Source organism: Halichoerus grypus, chromosome 6 (assembly GCF_964656455.1).
Source record: "Halichoerus grypus chromosome 6, mHalGry1.hap1.1, whole genome shotgun sequence".
NCBI lineage: Eukaryota > Metazoa > Chordata > Mammalia > Carnivora > Phocidae > Halichoerus > Halichoerus grypus.
Genome location: NC_135717.1, coordinates 7,492,948 through 7,513,070, shown reverse-complemented (window position 1 = coordinate 7,513,070; position 20,123 = coordinate 7,492,948). Strand labels below are relative to the sequence as shown.

At 43.6% G+C, this 20,123-nt stretch overlaps 1 protein-coding gene across 1 annotated transcript in view; it reads right to left on the bottom strand.

Moving 5' to 3' along the window:
- Positions 1-20,123, bottom strand: part of LOC144382038 (uncharacterized) — a 28,071-nt gene that overhangs the window by 3,331 nt on the left and 4,617 nt on the right. The window lies entirely within an intron of this gene.

The window sequence follows — 20,123 nt, the reverse complement described above, 5'->3', positions numbered from 1 at the left end:
AGGGAAAACCAGAGTTTGAGGCTCAGACTCTATTGAGTTTGAGGGACAGGGAGAGAGGACCACATTGACAGGCTGAGGAACAGGACAGAAAAGGAAACTTCCAGAAAGTGATAAGTCAGAAGGTAGGCATGGCTTCGGCTGCCTTCGGCTCAGGTCATGATCCCTGCATCGGGCTCCCTGCTCAACAGAGAGCCTGCTTCTCTCTCTCTCCCTCTGCAACTCCCCCTGCTTGTGGGCTCTCTCTCAAATAAATAAATAAATAAAATCTTAAAAAAAAAAAAAAAAAAGGTAGGCATGAGTTCCAAAGACCTTAAGGTTTAGCAGTGTCAATAAAAACAGACGTATTTTCTATCACCCACTCTATTTTGGCCACTGGGTTAATTAGTTTACAAACATGAACCCCTAACTCTACAGATATCATCAACCCCACTTAAGAGTGAGGGTCAGAGGGGCGCCTGGGTGGCTCAGATGGTTAAGCATCTGCCTTCGGCTCAGGTCATGATCCCAGAGTCCTGGGATCAAGCCCCACATCAGGCTCCTGGCTCAGCGGGGAGCCTGCTTCTCCCTCTGCCTCTCTCCCTGCTCATGCTCTCTCTCTCTCTGTATCTCTGTGTCTCAAATGAATAAATAAAAACTTAAAAAAAAAAAAAAAAGAGTGAGGGTCAGAGATCTCATAATGCTGGGGCGAGTGGCAGAGAGACTCTTGCAGCCACAGCATTTGCAAGCAGGAAGTGCCCAGACCTCCTGCCCACTCAGCATTAGCTTCCTCCTCACCTTGGACCGAGAACATCTTTGTTCTGAGAGCTGGGATATCATTTCTCAGCCTAGCTGGGTATGTCAGGGAGGTGGGAGGGGGGATTATGAAGATTCCTGGGTTAGAGCCCTTAGAGCCAGGAGGTGGCCCTAGAAGGAAGTGAGAGGGTGGTCCATGGGCCTCTAGGTTGGGAAGGTGTAGGATTGAGGGTCAGGAACAGACACCAAGAGACAGAGGGAAGGGAAATACAGAGGAATTATGGGATTCCTAAGGGACAGAAAAGAGAAAGCCCTGGACCACACGCCGGGTAGTATACACCCACCCTTTGGGAGCAATCAGGATCTCCCCAGCCCAGCCCTGCCAATGACTGTGCCCAGAAACATGGGCTGGGTGGGGGCAGGAAGAGAGAGAGGCAGAACTGGAGGAGGGGACTGGGACCAAAGGCAGAGATGCCCCAGAGAGAGGAGAGAACCCCAGGGGAAGAGGTGGAGCTGTCATGGAGAGAGCACCCCTGGAAATTAAGGAAGAGCCCAGAGTGGACAGAGCACCGGGGCTGGTGAGGGGAGGGACAGAAGAGAAGTGAGGGCTCAGAAAACCAAATCAAAGGGAAGAGCACTTCTCTGGAAAGAGGTTATGCCCGCTCTCCCGATGCAAGCACCCACCCTTGCAACCTGCTTGGTCCTGGGTGGAGAGCAGCACCAGCTGGACCCAGCTTCCTTTCTCCTCGATGCCTCCCGCACCCAAAGCTCTGAGGAATCTCTCCTCAGTCTCCACTTAGGCCTCAGAGCCACTTCCCCACACACCCCTGCCCCAAAACATCAGCCCTTTTCCCACCTGCCCCCTCACCTCTGGCCCCCGTGGAGGCCCTGAGCACCCAGAGGAAGACGAGGAGCCTGAGCAGCCACATGGGCCTGGTGAGGCAGGTAGAGCAGGTGCCAGCACTGGGGGCGGCTACAGGAGATGGCCACTATGTACACAGCAGCACCCAGCGGGGACTGAAAGGTGTGGCTATCTGCCCTGCTAGACGTGGGGGCTAAGCATAGGCTCCCCGTTGCACCGCCTACCCTAATCCTCTTCCCCCCTTCTCCAGGTATCTGACTTCATTGCTGTTGGAAGGACACCAAGAAGGTAGGACTAGCCCAGGAGGTGTCAAACAGGGAGTGCTGCTGGTGGCCCACTCAGAGGAGTTCCTAGAACCCTGCCTTTCCCCTCCCCTGCCCCCCACCAAGAACCAGCAAAACTGGATGGAGAATACACTTGGTCAAGACCTTGGACTCTGGAGTCTGGGGTTGACTCTCACAGCCTCTCCTTAGTTTCAGTCCCAGCTTCAGGACAGGGAGGGGAAAACTTGTTCTCCTCACTCACTCTCCCCCTTGCTCTTCCCTCTCTCCATCCTGCCCTTAGCATGACTTGGGCTGAGACCCCATAACCAAAGCCATGGGAGCAATGCGGCATTCAATCAGAAGTCATTTTAATATCTGAGGATCTGGGCCAGGCCCCAGAAAAGAAGATACAGATGGCCAGTGGAAATGATCAAACAAAAGGATGTTTTGACACAGCAGATTAGCAACTATTAGGAAGTTTGAGTCCCCTCAGTGTTGGGAAAGGTGTGAAGAACACACACTCTTACCCAGCTGGTGGGAGTGTAAGTGTGTTGGGCTGCTCTGAAAAGCCCATTTGGTGACATCTATTAAAATTTTAAATGCATGCTCAAGGACCCAGTAATTCGACCACTGCGTCTCCGTGTTCAAGAAGCACTTCACAAAGGTATTCACAAGGATGTTTATTGCCATCCAGTTTATTGTGATTCCAACAGAAATGGGAAACAACCCAAATCTCCCTCAATAGGAATCCAGAATGACTATGGAATCATCACACTATAGACTACCATGCTTAAATCAAAAAGAAGAGTACCATAATGGAAAGACTCTCAGAATGGCTTGTTCAGTGAAACCAAGAGACGCAGTTTTTTAAAACACACACATATGTATTTCCTATGAATGCACACACAGACACAGACACACAGGTAAATGCATTCAAAATTTGAAAGAAAAAAAAAAAGCTCACCTACCCCAATAACAAGGGTAAGATTAATTCAGAGAAGCGAGAAGGATCTTGGGTTCAGAATGATAGTCAGGGAACATTAACTCTATCTGTAGTTTCTACTTTTTACTTTGACAAAGATTTCTCTCCTTGACCAAACTCTGACAAGCCTCCCCTGAGCCATGTTCCCAACTAATCTTCAACCCTGGCCTATAAAGGCTTGAACAATCACTAACACAGTTCTAAGAGCTCAAGGCCACATCCCTAGGCTGACCCCAACCTCCCTTAAAGTGCCTGCCTGAGAAAACTCAAGGCTTCCAAAAGAATTTACTATTTGTCCCAGCAAACACCCGAATATAAGGCCTCTGTCTCCCAGCCCCTGGGGAAGGGTAGGAGCCTAACTTTAATAAGCACCAGTTAGCAAACCCAGATGGGTCTCACATGGACCACATCCCCTACACTTCCTGTAACTATTCACTCCCCCAGTCCCCTGAGCCCCACTCCCTCCCACCCCCCTCCCTCACTCTCCCTTGACCTCTGTGCAAACCAGAGTTCAGTTCCTGCTGGACTCTTTCCTATTGTAACAGTATGTTACTGATTAAAATCTGTCCTTAACACTTTAACTAGGGTCTGGCTTTGTTTATCCTTGACAACTTGAAGATGATGTTATGCTTTTGAAGGTAATGTAAAAGAATTTAGAAGAGGATTCTGGGAGCACCTGGTGGCTCATTTGGTTAAGTGTCCAACTCGATTTCAGCTCTGGTCATGATCTTGTGGTCATAGGATCAAGTTCCCTACTGGTTCCCTACTCAGTGGGGAGTCTGCTTGAGATTCTCTGCCTCTCCCTCCCACTTGTGTGCACTCTCTCTCTCTCTCAAACAAATAAATCTTTTAGGAGGAGGAGGAGAAGAAGAAGAGGAAGAAGAAGGAAGAGGAGGAGGAAAAGTGGAGGAGGAGGAAGAGGAAGATTTTGGAGAGATGGTGGAGCAGGAACCAGGAATCCATCTCCCCACCTAGACGACAATTGCAATTGCACTAGCAAAATCTGTCTGACGTAACATACTTTGGTCGCTGATTATAGCTTCTGATCAGAAAGGTTCAGACAAAGAGGCAGCCATTCTTACAAGCTCTTCCCCCTCCATTTGAAATGAATTCCAGGGGATTTAAAAGACTGACCTCCTTTTTCCTCCCCTTCAGTTTTTGCTTTTTCCCCCTTTGGGAGTTGCACGTTAAAGACTAGGACATCCAAAAACAACTGTATATGTGGAAAAAATTAGAAAGTGACCAAGCATGCTCAGGGAAAGAATCAGAACAAACCTCAGAAGACCTTAGTTATACCTTATGCCCATCTTCAGCACAGAGACACCCTACAATAACCAACAAAAACAATAAGCAAAAACTCTGGGGAAGGAGGAGAATCTGAGTTCCAGAGTTACAACACTATTAGACTTAAATGTTCTGTGTCCAATAAAAAAAAAATCACCAAGCATACAAAGAAACAGGAAAGTATGGTCCATTCAAAGAAAAAAGAATCAAATAGAAACTATACCTGAAGAAGACCTAATAGAAGATATACTAGGCAAAGACTTTAAAACAACTGTCTTGAGGATGTTCAAAGAACTAAAGGAAGATACGGAGAGAGTAAAAAAAATGATGCATGAACAAAATGGAAAAATCAATAAAGAGAATCTAAAAAGAAATCAAAAAGAAAGAGCTGTAAAGCACAACTGAAGTGAAAAATTCATTAGAGGGATTCAAAGGCATATTTGAGCAGGCAGAAGAAAGAATCAACAAACTTGAAGATAGGACCATGGATTATTAAATCAGTGAAATGGGAAGAAAAAAGACTGAAGAAAAGTGGATGGAGCCTAATGAACCTGTGGGACATCATCAAATGGAACAACATATGCATTCTGGGAGTCCCAGAAGGATAAGAGAGAGAAAGAGGCAGAGAGATATCTGAAAAATTACTGGCTGAAAACTTTTCGAATTTGATGAAAGACATAAATATAACCACCCAAGAAGCTCAGTAAACCTTAAGTAGGATGAACTCAAAGATACCCAAACTAATACACATTATAATTTAACCTTCAAAAGACAGAGAATTTTTTTTTAAGATTTTGTTTTATTTTATTTTGACAGAGAGAGACACAGTGAGAGAGGGAATACAAGCAGGGGGAGTGGGAGAGAGAGAAGCAGGCTCTCTGCAGAGCAGGGAGCCCGATATGGGGCTCGATCCCAAGACCCTGGGATCATGACCTGAGCTGAAGGCAGACACTTAACAACTGAGCCACCCAGGCACCCCGACAAAGATAGAATCTTGAAAGCAGCAAGAGGGAAGCAAATTGTCAAGTACAAGAGATCCTCAGTAAGTTTATCAGCAGATTTCTCATCAGAAACTTTGAAGGCCAGGGGGCGCCTGGGTGGCTCAGTCGTTAAGCATCTGCCTTCGGCTTGGGTCATGATCTCAGGGTCCTGGGATTGAGCCCCACATCGGGCTCCCTGCTTGGCAGGAAGCCTGTTTCTCCCTCTCCCACTCCCCCTGCTTGTGTTCCCTTTCTCACTGTGTCTCTCTCTGTCAAATAAATAAATAAAATCTTTAAATAAATAAATAAATAAACAAATAAATAATTTTAAAAAAAGAAAGAAAGAAACTTTGGAGGCCGGAAGACAATGGGCTGGTATATTCAAGGTGCTAAAAGAAAAAACCTGTCAGCCAAGAATCCTATATCCAGTAAACCAGTCCTTCAAAAGTGCCAATCAAGACATTCTCAGATAAACAAAAGCTGAGGGAGTTCATGACCACTGACTTGTCCTTCAAGGAATGCTCAAAGGAGTACTCCAAAGTGAAGTTAAAGGACACTAAACATTAACTCAAATCTGTATGGAGTGATAAAGATCTCAATAAAGGTAAAAAATTGGGCAATTATAAAAGCTACCAATTTTGTAACAGTGGTTTGTAACTAACACTTTTCCACATGATTTAAGAGACTAATATATTTAGGGGCACCTGGGTGGTTCAGTCAGTTAAGCATCTGCCTTCAGCTCAGGTCATGATCCCAGGGTCCTGGGATTGAGCTGCACGTCAGGCTCCCCACTCGGCAGGGAGTCTGCTTCTTCCGCTCCCTCTACCTCTTCCCCCTGTTTGTGCTCTCTCTCTTTCACTCTGTCTCACTCTCTCTCTCTCTCGAATAAATGAAATTTTTTAAAAAGAGAGACTAATATATTTAAATTAGAAAAAACAATTATTAGTGTAAGAGCTAATATTAGTGTAACTTTCATTTAAAACTCCAAAACCTGCTTTCTACATAATTTAAGAAACTATTGCATTTAAAAGAATTATTAGTTTGTGTTTGGGGGCACACAATGTATAAAGATGTAATTTTGTGATATCAACAACCGAAAGGGGTGGTAACATAGCTATAAAGGAACAGAGTTTTGTGTGTTATTGTAGTTAAGCTGGTATAAATGCAAATTAGAGTGTTATAACCTTAGGACATTAAATGCAATCCCTGTGGTAACCACAAGTTACAGACCATACACAAGCTATAGAAAATATACAAAAGGAAATGAGAAACGAATTTAAATATTTCACTACAAAAAAAAACCCCACTAAACATAAGAAAGTAATGCAGAAAATGAAGGATCAAAAAAAGCTATAAGGCATATAGAAAACAAAGAGCAAAATGACAATAGTCCCTTCTTATCAGTAATTACTTTAGATGTAAATGGATTAAACTCTCCAATCAAGAGACAGAGATTAGCAGAGTGGATAAAAACTCATGGTCCAACTATATATGCTGCAAGAAACTTGAACTACAAAGAGGCAAACAGGTTCAAAGTGGTTGCCAAAGGCTTGGGGAGGAAATGGAGAACTGTTACTGAGTGACCATAGAATTTCAATTTTACAAGATGAAAAGAGTTACAGAGATGGATGGTGGTGATGGTTGCCCAGTAATGTGAACATACACATAGGGTAATGCAGGCTGCTGCCCAGGAAAGTGGAGTCTACCATGGAAGCCCCAGTCAGTCAAGAAATGGATGTCACATATGAATTCAGACCAGGTGACATCAGCACCAGCACAGGGTGACACAGTTATGTGGTGCTTCTGTTCCAGGTGAACTGAAGAGTGCAGGAGGCCCAGAAAGCTTGGAGGAGGCAGAGATAAGTGTGGGAAGGACTAGAGTCCAGGGGGGAATATTTGAAGGCAGAGGTCAAAGTGCCACTCATCACAATTGGGGGTTTCTCTTCATAGAAAAGAATAAAAATTATGAATATAAAATTAGATATAGCAATGCCTAAGGCCTTGGAGTTTTTGCAGAGAGGAACCCCATAAATCCTCCTCTTCCTGGGAGGCCCAAGACTCAGGAGGTCTCAGAGGGGTTGCAAAGTGGAAAGGCAGTTGGCAAACTCACCTATGCCAGACCCTCTGGGAGCTCCTCGAGGCTCTGTGCCTCTCACATCTCGTGAGTGAACACATTTTTATCCAGAGTCGCTGAAGGAATTGCGAACAAGAGGCATTGTGAATACTCACCAAGCAGTGCTGGCTAAGCACCAGACATGCACCTGGACTCACCGAAATTTAGGGGACACCTTATATTGCTTGGCCTCAGAGGGTGTGTGCTCAAGCTGGGGAAGTGAGCAAAGGAATGAAAAGATAAATCAGCAAGATGAGGTGGCACCCAGAGCTGACAGCAGCCCCACAGAGGAAGCTCAGGAGAAGGAGTCCACAGGGAGCTGGGCCATTCTTGGGATCCTCCACTTTGATTTCTTAACACCTTTGATCAGTTGCACAATATTAAAGTGTTTATTTTCAGAAAGGTTTGTTCTTGTTTTTCAGAAGAGTCTCGCTGGGACTGGAGCTATGTGGTCAAGCACCAGTGTTGGCCAAGATGCTGGAAACAAGGCACAAGATGCCAGTTACTGTGCCAAGGACACAGATGTGAATGGACCCCCGTTGCAAGGGGTCACCAGGCTCCTAGGGAGATGGATCTCAATCCAACATCAGGTTCCCTGATTCCTCCCCATCCACCCTTTCAATTTCTTCTCCCTCTCCTACACAAACTTCTTTCTATTCCAGCCAGTAGGCTTCTTTGTCTCAGGTTCTCCTACCTTCCGGCCTGTGCCTGAACTGTTTCCCACACTAGGACTGCCCTGTCTACCTCCCTTTCTCTTTCTCTCGGCCTGTGAAAATCCTACCCATTTTTTAGGGCTTTGCTTCTTTCTCTCCTCCACCAGGAAGCCATGTGTGATCAGGAAGCTGACCTCTCCCACTCTTTTGTTTGTTTGTTTTTAAAGATTTTATTTATTTATTTGACAGAGAGAGACACAGCGAAAGAGGGAACACAAGCAGGGGGAGTGGGAGAGGGAGAAGCAGGCTTCCTGCCAAGCAGGGAGCCCGATGCAGGGCTTAATCCCAGGACCCTGGGATCATGACCTGAGCCTAAGGCAGACGCTCAATGACTGAGCCACCCAGGCGCCCCTGACCTCTCCCACTCTTGAAATGTAATGGTGCTTACTGCTGACATCTCTCCCGTGGCACTTAATTATCATTTAGTGGCAGGTATTAGTCATCTGAATGCCTGCCCAGAAGGGGGAGGGGAAGGTGACACCTTGTATACCCTGAGCTGGGGCAGTGGCCACTTTCCCCCCAGAGCTAGCAGAGCCCCACCTGACTAACAGAGGAGATGGTCAATCTAAAACTGCTGGGGGGAAACGCAAACCCAGGAAAATACAGGCTGGGACCGTCCTTCAAAAGCCAAGGTTTAAGGACAAAGTGTAAAGATAAGGCCAGGTGCAGGCCATTCCTTTTCTCCTCACGAGTGAGTCAAGCTTGCAGCAAAGGTTAGGACAAGTGTGCTCACCGTCCCCTCCACTGTGTCATAATCTGAATTGTGGTAGCAGTTATAATGGATGGTGTCAGGTGATAGGAGTCAGGGTGCTGACCAGAGTTGTCTCTGAAGTCATGATCGGTGGGGGAGAGGGCATCGATTTGCATGATGGCAGATGAAAAGCTGATACTTGGCTTTACAACAAGTGGGAGCCAGTGATGGTTGACGTATTAGTCAGGAGAGAGAAGGCAATGCTGAGATAAACACTCCTAAAGACTCAGTGGCTGGCAACAGCAGACGTTTCTTTCTCACTCATGCTACTTGCCCATCCCAACATCTATGCTGTTCATTCAGGGACCCAGGCTGATGGAGCAGCCCCTATCTGGGACACTGCCGGGCTCCCAGCAGTGGGAAATGACAGATGGCAAAACCATGAGCTGCCTCCTAACGCCTCTTTCCAGACATGACGTCGCATACCTTCCACCCACATTCTGTTGGCTAAAGCAAATCGCAGGGTTGCCCTGAGTCTGACGGACAAGAATGTAAAATCCTTCCTCGGGGACAGGCACCACACATCTGATGCCAGGCCTGCTATCGGTGGCGCGGGGAGGTCTAATCCACCCCAGGGAGGGAAAGCAAACATATTGAACAATAACACAACCTACCACAGCTGGGATCCTGGCAGTAGCTATGGTTTATGCTAATCAAGACCCATCAGTGAGGCGCCTGGGTGGCTCAGTCAGTTAAGCATCCCACTCTTGATTTCGGCTCAGGTCGTGATCTCAGGGCCATGAGACTGAGCCCTGGGTTGGGCCCTGCACTGGGCGTGCAGCCTGCTTAAGATTCTCTCTCTCCCTCTCCCTAGGCCCCTCCCCCCACCTCTGTCCTTCTCTTAAAAAAAATTTTTTTTTTAAAGAGCCATCAGTGGGGCGCCTGGGTGGCTCAGTTGGTTAAGCGACTACCTTCGGCTCAGGTCATGATCCTGGAGTCCCGGGATCGAGTCCCGCATCGGGCACCCTGCTTGGCAGGGAGTCTGCTTCTCCCTCTGACCCTCCCCCCTCTCATGCTCTGTCTCTCATTCTCTCTCTCTCTCAAATAAATAAATAAAATCTTTAAAAAAAAAAAAAAAAGAGCCATCAGTGACATTGGCAGACAGGATCAAACCCCTGGCGGGTCTTTCCCTTTCTTTTTTTTTTTTTTGGTAAGATGTTATTTATTCTAGAGAGAGAGAACCAGCACAAGAGAGTGAGAGAGAGAGTACGAGTAGGGGGAGGGTAAGAGGGAGAGGGAGAAGTAGGCTCCTGCTGAGTGGAGAGGAAAGTCCTATAATAGAGAAACTAAACACTGCAGTTATGTTTGAAAAGTGGGGAGAGGGAGGGTCCTCCCAGAACTGAGGAGATTTGACAAAATGCTCATGGAAGCACAGGAAGCGAATACTATCAATGGGAAGGAATTACTTTCAATACTGGGTCCTGTGCCAACACAGGAAATGGTGTGAGAAGCAGAGATGGTAGCACCTTATGCCGTTTCTGGACACTTCGTAGAAGAGATAAGACAGCAATGGAAAGAATTTTAGTACTGGTGGGAACTCGTAGAACATTGATCTTTCACATCTTAAAGTGGGGTAATATTAAAGTGGGGTAATAAAGTGGGGTAATAAAAAAAATCAATTCACAGAAGACTATATACAGTTTGACTCCAAAAGGCTAATCTAAACAATATTTTGATTAGGATTCCACACATGTAGAGCAATGCTCTGAAGAAAATAAAAGTAATCATTAATATAAAATTCAGGAGAGTTATCGTGGAGGAAAGAGGTGTATGCAATCAGTGAGAATCATCTAGGGAGTTCTTAAAGGATGTGATGTTCAATTTCCTAGGCTGGATAGTGGGTACATGCATGTTCTTTTATTATTGCTCTTTAATTGTGTGTGTGTTTTCCACACATTCATATGAATAATATATTACTCAATCAAAAATAACTTAGGGATAGACAGTAACATAACACATTCAAAATAATCAAATAATCAAGCTATTATTACTGAAAGCAAAAACAAGACAGAGATGCTCACTATTGCCATTATTATCCCAACATTGTTTAGAGAGTTTTAGCTAATGTAATGAGACAAAAAATAAAATAAAAAGAAATACTGGGCATAAACAATAAAAAAAGCTAAATGACCCAATCTTGGCTAATGAAATTGTTATGTAATTTCAAAATCCAAAAATGCTAGTGGAGGGGGGGGGAATACTATATTAATGAGAGACCTCGGGGCACCTGGCTGACTCAGTCAGTAAAGTGTGTGACTCTTGGTCTTGGAGTTGTGAGTTTGAGCCCCACATTGAGCACAGAGATTACTTCAAAAGAAAATCTTTAAAAAAGATGAGAGACCTTGGGGCGTCTGGGTGGCTCAGTTGTTAAGCGTCTGCCTTCGGCTCAGGTCATGATCCCAGGGTCCTGGGATCGAGCTCCGCGTCGGGCTCCCTGCTTGGTGGGGAGCCTGCTTCTCCCTCTCCCACTCCCCCTGCGTTCTCTCTGTCAAGTAAATAAAATAAAATCTTAAAAAAAAAAAAAGATAAGGGACCTTGATAAGGTTTCTGATTATAATACAAAATAAATAATTTTCTCCATTCTATAAATAATCAGCTAGACATGGAAATTGGAAGACATGTTTCCATTCACAATAGAAACTCAAAACGGAAAACTATTTAGGAACAGATTTAATAATGAAGAACTCATGTAAGATTTTATTCAAAGGTATAAGGCAAGATCTAAACAAATGGAAAGGAAGTACCAAGATCGTGGGTATTAAGATTTTTATGGGGTACCTGGCTGGCTCAGTCAGTAGAGCACGCAACTCTTGATCTCAGGGTTGTAGGTTCGAGCCTCATGTCGGGTGTAGAGATTACTTAAAAATAAAATAAATAAAAGATACTTACAACAAAAATATGTCAAGTCACCCAAAATTAATGTCTACCTTTAATGCAATTTTATTTTATTTTTTAAAAGATTTTGTTTATTTATTTAAGAGAGAGAGCATGAGCAGGGGGGAGGGGCAGATGGAGAGGGAGAAGCACACTCCCCACTGAGCAAGGAGCCCATGCCCAACTCCATCCCATGAACCTGGGATCATGACCTGAGCTGAAAGCAGATGCTTAACAGACTGAGCCACCCAGGCGCCCCATTTAATGCAATTTTAATGAAGATCCCAACAGGGTTGAATTTTCTTCATGGACACAATTACTTTAAAGTCCATGTAGGTGAATAAATGTCTAAGGATATACTGGAAAATTATGAAAAATAATTGTGAGGAGGCTTGCCTTGTCATATATTAAAATTTACTACAACAAAAAAACAAAAACAGAAAATTAAAACAAAACCCAAAACCACATTTTTTAAGTTTTTAAAAGCATACCATAAAATGACTGTAATCCAAACAGTATGATGTTATGATAAGAATGAGCAATAGACTCATGCATGAAACAGAATGGAAAAGCCTGAAATAAATCCAACCATTTTCACATACAACAAAGGTGGAATTTAATTCAGATGAAAAGATGGTTTATTTAGGGGCGCCTGGATGGCTCAGTCGTTAAGCATCTGCCTTCGGCCCAGGTCATGATCCCAGGGTCCTGGGATCAAACCTTGCATTGGGCTCCCTGCTCCACGGGAAGCCTGCTTCTCCCTCTCCCATTCCCCCTGCTTGTGTTCCCTCTCTCACTGTCTCTCTCTGTCAAATAAATAAAATCTTAAAAAAAAAAATCTTTAAAAAAATAAAAATAAAAATAAATTTTTTAAAGGCGGTTTATTTAATAATGCAACTGAATATCCACATAGCAGAAAATAGTTAGACCTTTATCTTACAACATTAAATTTTAAGGCAAACTCAATCAAAAACATAAGAAAAAAACTCTCTAGAGAAAAATCTAGGAGGCTCTTCATGTAACTTGAGAGCTGAGGAAATTATTTTAACCAAAATGAGAAACCTAGCTCCTTCCTCGTTAGTATAGTGGTGAGTATCCCCGCCTGTCAAAATGAGAAACCCAAAAAGTACAAAAGTAAAATTCCACATTTCTATTACATAAAAAAAGTAACATATCAAAACAATACAAAGTAGACAAAGAATAGACTGGGGGAAATTTTTGCAATGTGGATGACAGATAAGAGGTTAGTATCTGTAATATACAAAAGGCATTTACAAATTTATATTTAAAAAACACAAATCGGGGGACACCTGGGTGGCTCAGTCGGTTAAGCGTCTGCCTACGCCTCGGGGCATGATCTCAGGGTCCTGGGATCGAGCCCCACGTCGGGCTCCCTGCTCAGCTGGGAGTCTGCTTCTCCCTCTCACTCTCCCTCTGTGACCCCAAATAAATAAATAAAATCTTATAAAAAACACAAATCGGGGGCACCTGGGTGGCTTGGTCAGTTAAGCGGCGGACTCTTGATTTCAGCTCAGGTCATGATCTCAAGGTCCTGGGATGGAGCCCTCTGATGGCCTCCATGCTCAGTGGGGAGTCTGCTTCATGATTCTCTCTCTCCCTCTCCCCCCCCCACCTTCCCTCCTGCTCTCTCTCTCAAATAAATTAATCTTTTTAGAAAGACACACAAATTGTTCAACCCTATCCTCATAGGCACTATATATTTAATGTCTCCAAAGATGCTTTCAGTATCTTAACAGTATGCTTTTGTTGGTTATTTAAGTGTTCTGTAGTACATTTGTTTTGTTGCGTTTTGTAATTAAGACATAATTGACATACAACATTATATTAGTTTCAAGTGTTCAACATAATGATTTGGTCTATGTATATACTGATGACGGGCAGGCGACTGGGCTGGAGAGGGAGAGGTTTTGATGGCTACACAGAAGGGACTGGACCCATACAAGATGCTAGCCCCAAAGGCAGCTTCGGGCACCAAGGAAGACCCTAACTCAGTCCCCATCTCTCACCAACAAGTGAAGAGTAGGCTGCATCCGTGAGGAGGACGACACTGCCATCATCCACTTCTGGCTGCACAAAAGTGAGACCCAGCGATGCCCTAGCTATGGAACCCATGACAAGCTGGGGCCCCACCAGTTGCCCCACTGAGCCTTGGCACTAACTTACTGAAAACGTGCTGTTTTAAGTTTCTTCTTTCCAGTAAAGACTAGCCATTGCATTGGCTGCTTCTCCCACAAAATAGATATATGGATATAGATCGTGAAATGATTACCACAATAAGTGTAGTTAAAGTCCATCCCTACACCTAGCTGAACAAATTTCGTTCTTGTGATGAGAACTCGTAAGGTCTACTCTCTTAGCCACTTTCAAATATGAAGTACAGCATCGTTAACCATAGTCACATCTCCAGGACTTACTTATATTGTAACCGGAAGTTTGTATCTTTTAACCCACTTTACTCATTTCACCCAGCGCCAGCCCCCACCTCTGGCAACCACCAATCTGTTCTCTGTATCAATGAGATCAGTTTTGTTTTGATAGTTTTTTTAGATGCCACATATAAGTGAGATCATATGGTACCTGTCTTTCTCTGTCTGAGTTATTTCACTTAGCATAATGGCCAGAAGGTTCAGGCGAGTTATTGCAAATGGCAGGATTTCCTTCCCTTCTATGGCTGAACGGGGTGTGTGTGTGGGGGTGTCATTTTCCTTATCCACTCATCCATTAATGGACACAGGTTGTTTCCATTTCTTGGCTACTGTAAATACTGCTGCAGTGAACACGGGGTACAGATACCTTTTCAAGATAATGTTTATTGTTTCCTTTGATAAATCCCCAGAAGTGGGATTGCTGGATCATATGTCAGTTCTAATTTTTATTTTTTGAGGAACCTCCATACTGTTTCCATAGTGACTGTACCAGTTTGCATTCCCACTGACAGTGCACAAGGGTTCCTTTTTCTCTACATCCTCGTCAACACTTGTTATTGCTTGTCTTTTTGAGGATCGCCATTCTAACAGGTGTGAGGTGAGATCTCATTGTGGTTTTGATTTGCATATCCCTGATGATGAGTGATGTTGAGCATGTTTTCATGTCCTTGGCGGTCAAATGTATGTCTGTAGTATGTCTATGATATAGGAACGTCATGGGAAAAATGTTTTTCAATATATTTTTTGAAACTTCTTTTTCCATGTGAAGTTTATTCCACGTGAAATTTTTCCCATGAATCACGCTCTCTCTCTGTCTCTCTCTCTCCTTCCTTGTTTGTTTTATGCAGCAGAGTGAGTCCTAGAATAAAACCAAGTGTTTAGCTCACACTACTAGGAACCTAAGATCACAGAGTGGCATTCCTGTTCTGTTTTTAACTTTCTTATTGGCAATTTCATTTTATCACCCCTGCTTTAATACAGTTTCTACAAATTCATCACAGGCTTTATGATTTAATGCAAACACTCCGGCTTGAGAACAGGAAGCAGGGGGAGGGAGGGAGAGAGCTAGAGCCAGTTTCTACTCACAATATGACTTAATATGCTATTGTTTCTGATCCTAAAGAGGACAGAGATCCTAATAAACTTAAGCATGGGATTTATCCCCTTAGGAGAAATGCTCACATTAAGTTAGAGAAATGAATGCCACCAGTTATGGATTGATGGGGTTTAAAAAAAAAAAAAAAAAAAAAAAGAACTCACAGAAAGCTTGTACAAACATTTCTCACAGGATAATTGATTTCTAAAGATTGAGTATAAGGAAGTCCACATCAGCTTGAGGATTCCTTTGATGATTCAACAAAGTGATATCAAATCAGGGAAATTGAAACTTACCTTTCCCTGACATTTATTTCTCTCTGATCCAGTTTTCTTCCTAGAGTCTGGTGTATCAGGAAATTCTGTTAACACAAGCCGACCCAACACGGTCAGCCCAGGAACAACTGTTGTTTTCTGTAAATACAGAGGGTAATACTGAATGGTAAACACTCCCCTAAATCATGATGGAAGCTCTGAACCAAACTAATGACACTGAACCATTTGCTGAGTAGCAGAGACCATAAGCAGCCACTCAGGTTTTACTTCCTAAGAGTTACAGTCTTGCTGCTTCCAAAGTCGGCTCTGGTTTGGTTTGGTTTGGTTTCTGGTTGGAAAGGTTACTTCGGTAAAGCACATGTTTTCTCCTACCATTGTTTGTGGGGTACCTGGCTGGCTCAGTCCGTAGAGCATGCGACTCTTGATCACGGGGTTGTGGGTCCGAGCCCCACATTGGGTGTAGATATTACTTAAAAATAAGATCTTTTTTCTTCTTTTTTTAAGATTTTGTTTATTTATTTGGCAGAGAGAGAGAGCACAGGCAGAGGCAGAGGGAGAAGCAGGCTCCCCACTAAGCAGGGAGCCTGACACAAGGCTCGATCCCAGGACCCTGGGATCATAACCTGAGCCGAAGGCAGACGCTTAACTGACTGAGCCACTCGGGCCCCCCTTAAAAATAAGATCTTAAAAAAAAGAAGAAGAAGGGCGCCTGGGTGGCTCAGTTGGTTGGGCGACTGCCTTCGGCTCAGGTCATGATCCTGGAGTCCCAGGATCGAGTCCCGCATCGGGCTCCCTGCTCAGCAGGGAGTCTGCTTCTCCCTCTGACCCTCCCCCCTCTCATGCTCTCTCTCTATCTCATTCTCTCTCTCAAATAAATAAATAAAATCTTTAAAAAAAAAAAATTTAAAAAAAAAGAAGAAGAAATTAATGCACAATTTACCTTTTGCCTTTGGAGGACCTCAGTTCTTGCTGAGTTTGAGGTTTGGTTTTCTTGGGGTTTTTTTTGATCCTGATATCTAGATCAACCTCCAACTCGAACCATGTTGGTAAATGCTTTTGCACCCAAATCTCTGGAATGTTTTAGAAAGCAAAACTGGTTTTTCCTTGTTGGTGATCTTAAAAAGTATGCTTAGCAGTTTTATTTATTAAAATAAAACTTAATTAAAATACTATTAAGTGGGCACCTGGGTGGCTCAGTCGGTTAAGGAACTGCCTTCGGCTCAGGTCATGATCCCAGGGTCCTGGGATCGAGTCCCACATCGGGCTCCCTGCTCTGCGGGGAGCTTGCTTCTCCCTCTCCCACTCCCCCTGCTTGTGTTCCCTCTCTCACTGTGTCTCTCTGTCAAATAAATAAATAAAATATTTTAAAAAAAAAAAGGCATGATACTCTTTCTGTAAGTTAAAAAAAAATACTATTAAGTACTATTCTTTAACTGCAATCTTAAGTATCTATAGTATGTGGTCTTAGTGAATTTGTTTAACCGTGTATTTTATTTTGAAGTAAAATCTAAGATAAAATATATACTATACACATAGAGACCTAGAAAACTTAGTTTGTGGGGCACAATGTTGGATCACTAACTGTTCTGGGTAACATTTATGTAACATTTTTCTTTCCTAGAAACTGCTTTTATAATGTAGTTCTACTTTGATGATGTGAATGAATGCATATTTTTAAAAAATATTACCAGGTCCAGTACTATTCTTATACTTTATACTACAGGGAATTTAGCCCAGTGGGTTTTAAATAAAACATTGTTGATTGGACTATTACAGCAAATTCTTTTTTCTCCAGCTCACATGGACCATTCACCAAGATAGACCACATGGTGGGCCATAAAACACACGTTAACAAATTTAAATAGAAACCATAAATGTCTGTTCTCAGACCAAAACGCAATTAAACTAGAAATCAATAACAGAAAGATAACTGGAAAAATCCCAACATATGTGGAGATCTAACAACATACTTCTAAACAACACACGAATCAAATAAGAAACCTCAAGAGAAACTTTAAAATATGCTTAACTAATGGAAATAAAACATAACTTATCAAAAGTTGTGGGATGCAGCAGAAACGGTGCTTAAAGGGAAACTTACAGCATCGAATGCATGCCTTAGAAAAGAAAGTTCCAAAATCAAAAAGTTTAGAAATAAAATAATGACACATCTTACAACTTGAACATTTTAGATTCAATGGAATATGGTAGAGCAGACAACATTCTCTGATCTTACTGCAGTAAGTCTGGAAATTAATAACAAACCCATTAAAAAATAAACCCTATCACCTGGAATTTTAAAACCCTTTCTTAAAAACTCTTGAGACAAAGCAGAGGTATAAACCCAAATTACAGAGCATCTAGAAAATAGAAATAATGAGAAGAACACACAAAAGGCTATGGGATACAGCTAAAGCAATGTTCAGAGGAAAATTCATAGCATGTAAGTAATTACATCAATAAATAAAAAATGAAAAGAAATGAATTAAATATCCAACTCAGAAAAATGAGGACCCTTAAACAAATGAAAAGATGCCGAAAGCCACTCATAATAAGAGAAATACATGAACCATGAGAGACTATGGACTCTGAGAAACAAACTGAGGATGTTAGAGGGGAAGGGGGCGGGGGGATGGGTTAGCCTGGTGATGGGTATTAAGGAGGGCACGTACTGCATGGAGCACTGGGTGTTATACGAAAACAATGATGTGTAGATCACTACATCAAAAACTAATGATGTATGGTGACTAATAACATAATAAAATAAAATTTAAAAAAAGAGAGAGAGAAATACAAGTTAAAGCTATCCTGAAATACCATGTGCCTCTTAAATGAGCCACAATTTGGCGGGGCGGAAAAAAGAAGAAGAAGAAGGAAAGGAAAAAACCTAACAGGCTGCGTTGGCAAGACTATAGGAAACCTGTAACTTTCATTGCTGGAGCAACACAAGTCTAGGAATTTATCCCAGGATCCACTTCGGATTTATGTACAAAGTTTATAATAGCAAGTAAACTGAAAGCAATTTAAGTATCCCTTAGTGGGGGGCAAATTAAATTGAGTAATGTCCATGCAATGTAAAGTATGCAACTTTTCATTAAAAAGGAGGAAAACAGGAGCTCCTGGGTGTCTCTGTTGAGTGTCTGACTCTTGATTTCAGCTCAGGTCTTGACCTCAGGGTCGGGAGATCAAGCCCGGCATCAGCTCTACCCTCAGCATGGAGTCAGCTTGGGATTATCTCCTTCTGCCCCTCCCCCGATATCTCTCTCTCTCTCTCTCTCTCTAATAAATAAATATTTTTTTAAAGGTGGAAAACGGGGCACATGGGTGCCTCAGTTGGCTAAGCTTCTGCCTTCAGCTCAGGGTCCTGGGATTGAGCCCCGCGTCGGGCTCCCCACTCAGTGAAAGTCTGCTTCTCCCTCTCCCTCAGCCCCCTCCACCCTGCTCGTGGTGTCTCTCTCTCTCCCTCTCAAATAAATAAATAAAATCTTTTAAAATAAAAAAAAGGAGGAAAACAAGGAAGAATGAAGAAGTCTATGTAGCAATGTGGAGCAGAAAGAGAAGATGCTACAATTTACGTGGAAATATGGGGGGGGGAGCAGAAGATATCTATTGCCAATAATCCCAATGCACAACCAATAGATACTCCTGCTTCTAGGGATGAGAACTGGGTATCTGGGGCAGGGGTAAGAAGGGGACTTTGCACTTTATACCTTTGGAATTTTATGAATTCACTAATAGTTCAAATAAATAAAATGTAACTTCAAAAGAAATCCCCAGCCAGGAAATAACTTCTTCCCCCTCTTCTGAAATCCTTCAGCTCTCACTTCTGGGCATCTCGTTGGCCAGCACTGCAGACATCGTGGGGGTGCCCAGGAAGGGAGGGGAATAATATCACAGCTGAACTAAAGGAGGGGGAGGTCTTGTCCTAAATCCAAAGAGCCCCAGATGCTTCAAGCTAATCCATCTCCCTGTCAGTGACCCAAACCCTGCCCCCCACAGTCCCAGCCCCTCCCTTGGCCTGGTACAAGTAACAGGTGCTACCCTGCCCCTGTTATTGAGACAGAGCCCAGCCTCTTGGCCCTGCCAGCCCCCCTTCCTCGCAGAGAACCAGGTGCTCCCCACTACCCCCATGGCTTCTCTAGAGTATCCTTGCTCCCCACCAAGTGCAGGCTGCCAGGGAGAGAAGAGATACCCAGCAGCCCCTCTGACAATTCAAAGAAGTGCACATGTGGGGCAGCTGGCTGGCTCAGTTGGTAAAGCCTGCGACTCTTGATCTTGGCATCGTAAGTTTGAGCCCAACGTTGGGTGTAGAGCTTACTTTAAAAAGGGGGGGGGGGCGCCTGGGTGGCTCAGTCCTTCGGCTCAGGTCCTGATCCCAGGGTCCTGGAATCGAGCCCCACATTGGGCTCCCTGCTCGGCGGGAGGCCTGCTTCTCCCTCTCCCACTCCCCCTGCTTGTGTGCCCCTCTCGCTGTGTATCTCTCCGTCAAATAAATAAAATCTTAATAAAAATTAATTAATTAATTAATTAAAAAAAAAAAAGAAGTGCACCCGTGCCTGTGAATCATGGTCTTCTGCCTCAGGCCAGGGCAGGAGAGGACAGGTGGGGTGATAAAAATGACAAAGTACCACATAAGGGAGGCAAGGAAGGAGAGGAGAGCTAGATAAATGGGGGCATGGAAGGAACTAGAGTGTTGCCATCTCACAACAAACATGTTCCACTTTCCTCCAACCCCAAGGTCCCTGTGGATT